The sequence below is a fragment of the Octopus bimaculoides genome, chromosome 11, assembly GCF_001194135.2.
Source record: "Octopus bimaculoides isolate UCB-OBI-ISO-001 chromosome 11, ASM119413v2, whole genome shotgun sequence".
NCBI lineage: Eukaryota > Metazoa > Mollusca > Cephalopoda > Octopoda > Octopodidae > Octopus > Octopus bimaculoides.
Genome location: NC_068991.1, coordinates 67698215 through 67704350, shown reverse-complemented (window position 1 = coordinate 67704350; position 6136 = coordinate 67698215).

Here is a 6136-nt window from a genome sequence, read left to right as displayed (position 1 = left end):
TGATCTCAAATTTTAAAGCAAACATAATTTTCTTATGGTTTCTTAAACATTCACTTGAACAAAACTGTACAAATCCAAATATATGGTACCCTAGGCATAACACCTACATGAACTTCTAACTTGTTGTCTCTTGAGGTCTCTGGGTGAGACTTGGATCCAACTTGTACAAATGCAAAACAAAAGTCAAACATAAAATAATAATAATAATAATAATAATAAAAGTAACAACAATAACAATAACAATAATAATAACAATAATAATAATAATAATAATAATAATAATAATATAATAATAATAATAATAATAATAATAGTAATAATCACGATAGTCAAACATAAAGGTTGTCCCTATTGTAATCGGAGCATTGGATTCAAAACCACTGAATACGAAAAAAACATTTGGAAACTTTAGAAATACCCTACAATGCCCTAGATGTATCGCAAAAGTCGGCATTGCTTGGAATGCGTGAAGTACTGCGTAAAGTAATGTTTGTCTGAGGTCTTTCTTGTGAATGAAACAAATAGTACAAAACCCCCGGTAGACCTAATATCTTCAATCAACAACATCATGATATTGGATACTGTGTGACGTCTTGAATAATAATAATAATAATAATAATAATAATAATGATAATAATAATAATAATAATAATAATAATAATAATAATAATAATAATAATAATAATAATAATAATAATAATAATAATAATAATAATAATAATAATAATAATAATAATAATAATAATAGCAGGCATGATAGACAAACAAAATATGTTCACTGGGTAATTTGCAAAAACCTGAACCTGTCCCATGATAAAAACTGGTGGGAGCACAAACCACCTCCGGTGCTTGAAAATTATCACATCTCACTCCTCTGGAACTTCACCGTTCAAACTAACAGAAAGATAGATGTGAATAGGCCAGATATTATATTGAAGGACTTCAGACAAAAATCATGCCTCCTTATCGATATGACTGTCCCAATCGACTTAAACGCATCTGTCAAGACCTACCAAAAACTGAGCGAGCACAAAAACGGTAGAAGTTCAAAAGATAGTGCTCATGGGAACTGCCCATATCCTACGTAAAATACTGTCTATGTAATCTCAAATTTTAAAACAATCTAATAATTTTCTTATGTTTTCTTAAACATTCTCTAGAACAATACATTGTGCAAAACCAAATATATGACACCCTAGGCATAACACCAACATGAACTTCTAACTTGTTGTCTCTTGAGATCTCTGAGTGAGACTTGGAGTCAACTTGTACAAATACAAAGCAAAAGTCAATCATATAATAATAATAATAATAATAGTAATAATAATAATAATAATAATAATAATAATAATAATAGTAATAATAATAATAATAATAATAATAATAATAATAATAATAATAGTAATAATAATAATAATAACTATTTCAAATTTTGGCATGAAGGCAACAATTTTGGGAGAGGAGTGTATCGAGAACTTCATTGCTACTTAAGTTTATCGACCCCGAAGAGATGAAAAACAAAGCTGACTCCGAGAGGATTTGAAATCAGAACCTAAACAGCTGGAATTATTTCTAACATTGGAACAGAGCCTGAAATGTTGGAGGAGGGTCATAGTTAATACCATGTTTACTTTGTTGACCGTAGAGGGACGGAAAGCAGAGCCAGCCTCAGTAGGATACGAACACAGAACGTAAAACGCCAAAACAAATATCACAAGACATTTTGTGAAACGCTCTATCGATTCTGATAATCCATCACTTTCCTAAGAATATAAAAATAGATAAAAATAAGAGTAGGATCGCATCCCCAAAATCCATCAAGAAGGAGGGGAAACAACTTCAATTGCAGATATAATCTGTTTCTTAATGAAGCTGACATACATCTTAATTAAATAAGTGATATTCTTTCAGACAGCTGACGTTAAGATGTCTGGAATATGGAAATAGAGAAATATTGACTAAGACAGTCACATGGTAATTGAACTTATATATATATATATATATATATATATATATATATATATATATATATATATATATATATATATATATATATATGCATGTGTAGTATATACAAGTAAACATAAATATATATACCTAGATGTATATATATACATATGTAGGTGTATATCTGTATATCTATATATGCATGTGTCTATATATATGTGTCTACACACATACACACCCGCGCGCGTATATATATATATATATATATATATACAGACATACATTTAATGATTAATTAAGGTGTGTCTGCCAAGGTAATTAATCATTTAGTTTATGTAATTGCAACATAAGTACAAAAATATAAATATTATTTCTGCCCTTAAATAATCCTGTACAAAATATGATTTATCTCACATATATTCAGCCATACTTGGTAACACTAAACATTGCATGCTACGCAGTGACTCAACAGTAGTTACGACTCTTTATATAACTACTGTTATAATCCATGAAAATAATCGCTAACGGGGGCAGAAAGCAATAGGTTTTGATGGAGACTTACAGTCAATTAAATTGAACTTAGTATTTCAGTGATATTTATATTATCGTTTCTACGAGGATAAATAAAAGTCATGGTTGAATCCATCGGATAGTCATGGTGTAAAGGAACATAACTACATTCTGTAAAATATTTTATCTGACTCCTTAACAAATTTTGCTATCCGTCGCCAAAATGCTAATGCTAATGATAATAATAGCTGCATCTAACAAGGGCACAAGGCCTGAATTTTGGGGGGGAGAAGGGTTTGATCGATAAAATAATCCAGTAGTAATTGGCTGGTACGAAGTACTCATTTACCTACCCAGAAAGGATGAAAGACAAATAATAATTATTGTTTCTAATTTTGGCACAGGACCAGCAATTTAGAGGAGGGCTAAGTCGATTCCATTAACCTCACTACTTGACTGGAGCAACGGGAAATAAAGTGTCTTGCTCAAGGACAGAACGCGTCGCCGGGAATTGAACTCACGATCGTGAGCCGAATGCCCAATTAAATAGTATTGTGCAAAATGTACTAATACTCATCGCATGTTGGGTCATTGATTATACCACATTTGTGACCATGACGTCTGTGATATCGTTTAAAGTTTTCTCTTTCTCTAGCAATAAACACCTTTCAATAAGGCGGTGAACTGCCAGAAACGTTAGCCAATCGAAATGCTTAGAGGTATTTCGTCTGCCGTTACGTTCTGAGTTCAAATTCCACCGAGGTCGACTTTACCTTTCATCCTTTCGGGGTCAATTAAATAAGTACCAGTTACACACTGGGGTCGATATAATCGACTTAATCCGTTTGTCTGTCCTTGTTTGTGCCCTCTGTGTGTAGCCCCTTGTGGGCAGTAAAGAAATAAGAAACGTTAGCCAATCGAAATGCTTAGAGGTATTTCGTCTGCCGTTACGTTCTGAGTTCAAATTCCGCCGAGGTCGACTTTGCCTTTCATCCTTTCGGGGCCGATAAGTTAAGTATAAACACCATTCAGTAAAGACAGGTTTTAGTTTGTTTACTACAATCATATACAAAACAAAAGCAAAAAATATTTTTTTCTACTCTAGGCACAAGGCCCGAAGTTTTTGGGAGAGGGGGCCAGTCGATTAGATCGACCTCAGTACGCAACTGGTACTTAACTTATCGACCCCGAAAGGATGAAAGGCAAAGCTGACCGCGGTGGAATTTGAACTCAGAACGTAAAAACAGAGGAGATACCGCTAGGCATTTCGCCCGGCATGCTAACGTTTCTTATTTTTCTATTGCCTACATGGGGCTAAACAAAGAGGGGACAAACAAGGACAGACTACCGGATTAAATCGATTACATCGACCCCAGTGCGTAACTGGTACTTAATTTATCGACCCCGAAAGGATAAAAGTCGACCTTGGTGGAATTTGAACTCAGAACGTAACGGCAGACTAAATACTGCTAAGCATTTCGCCCGGTGTGCAAACGTTTCTGCCAGCTCGCCGCGTTCAAAAGCAAAAAATATTACGAATGGTCAGATAGAAAGGTGTGAATGTTGCTCAGTTCGATTTTGTCTCTTTTCCTCCGCTGTACATACAAAGAGTTCAAACTCTGTAGAAATCGTTGTGGGGAGGTGCACTTATATTGCATGTAGCCACGCACTTGTATAAGTGGACCTGTGTACATGTATGTGTAGGTGTGCCTATGAGGCTAGATGTAGATGTGGCTGAGTGGCAAGAAGTTTGTTTCCTGATAACATGGTTCCGGGTTCAGTCCAGCCCCACTACTTGACTCCTTAGGCAAGTGTATTTTACTATATCGTCGGGCCCACCAAAGCTCTACGAGTGCATTTAGCAGCCGAAAACTGAAAGAACCCCGTCGTGTATATGTGTGTGTTTGCCCCCATCATCACATAACAACCGGTGTTAGTTTGTTTACGTCCCCATAGTAACATACATACATATATATATATATATGTGTGTGTGTGTGTGTGTGTGTGTGTGTGTATATATATATATATATATGTACAAGATATATATATATATATTATATACAATGCACATCGTTTGTTTACTTTATATATATATATTAATGTTTGTTTCTACTATGGGCACAAGGCCTGAAATTTGATACAGGTATAAGTCGATTATATTTATCTACCCCGAAAGGATAAAAAGCAAAGTCGACCTCGGCAGAATTTGAACTCAGAATGTAGCATTTACCACTAAGCATTTCGTGCAGCGCACTAACGATTCTGCCAGCTCGCCGCCTTATGTTTAGTTATAATACATACAAACAATTTTACATTAATCTGAAGTTTGACTCTATACTTTTGGAGAATACAAATTTTATTATTCTTATACAAGAATATTGTTGACAGTGATTTCGAAGTTTCGGCCAGCTAAGCCAACATCGGTAGTCAGATGCTGGCTTAGCTCGCCGAAGTTAAATATATATGCGTGTGTGTTAGTCTGGGGAAGGGTGCGTGCGTGTATGTGTATGTGTGTTAGTGTACAGACATACAGTTAAACAGGCATGCAGGCAGACACGCAGACAGATACACAGGCAGACACGCAGACAGATACACAGGCAGACAAACTGGCAGACAGTTATATACAATCTCAAAAGAGAGTAAAAACAAAACAAAAAAATCAACAACCATGTCAAACAGTAGAATTCAAAGGAATCTTAAACGGTTCTTTTTGCTCTCCAACCTCAAAAATCAATTGAATAGGCTATTATATATATTTTCCTTTCTCTATTCCGCCATTTTCTTTTCTTTTGAATATGAAGCTGACGTATGATCCGTTGATTTTTTTTTCTATTCATCGGCCCATAAGTACCAGTAATTTACTGGTTTCTCTTAGATTCATCACCTCAGCCACTTATATAAAAGATACTTGTATGTTTGTTTAATTACTGATACATTTTGACTCACATCTTTCTCATAATTATATACGTTTAGCCCTTCGTCTACGCCGCGCTTCTCTTCTTTATATCATTCCTTTATTTCAGCCCCTTATTTCAACCGTTCAGCTGTGCAGATGGCCCCCGCCTTAATTCTTTGTAAACCCTATTTTGTTTTTTGTTTGGTGGGTTCTTTTACCTCCTCTTTTTTGTGTGTTTTGTGTGTCTTATATATTTGTTGTTATTTTTCACTTTTGACTTTCACAATGGAGGAAGAGTTGACGTAGACACAGCAGGAGTCATTCATTCATTGTACACATACACACATACGCAAACGCATAGACACATACACACATATGCTCAAACACATGCACGCACACACACACACACACAATTATAGCAGACGACATGTAACAATAACAACAACTACAGCAACAATTAAGATTCGGGGGCGACTATAAACACCAACAGCAACAGCAACACCGGCGACAACTATGACACTAGATGACGACAATAGCGATAATCATGATGATGACGACTATGATGATGATGATGATGATGATGATGATGATGATGATGACGGCGACGACGACGACGATGATAATGATGGTGATGGTGATGGTGATGTTGATGATGATGATGATGATGATGATGATGATGATGATGATGATGATGATAGCAGGGCATGGGTGGGTGGTGGGGTCTGCGAAGATAATATAAAAACAGAATATTAAAGGAAGAAATGGACCTAATGAAATTACGTT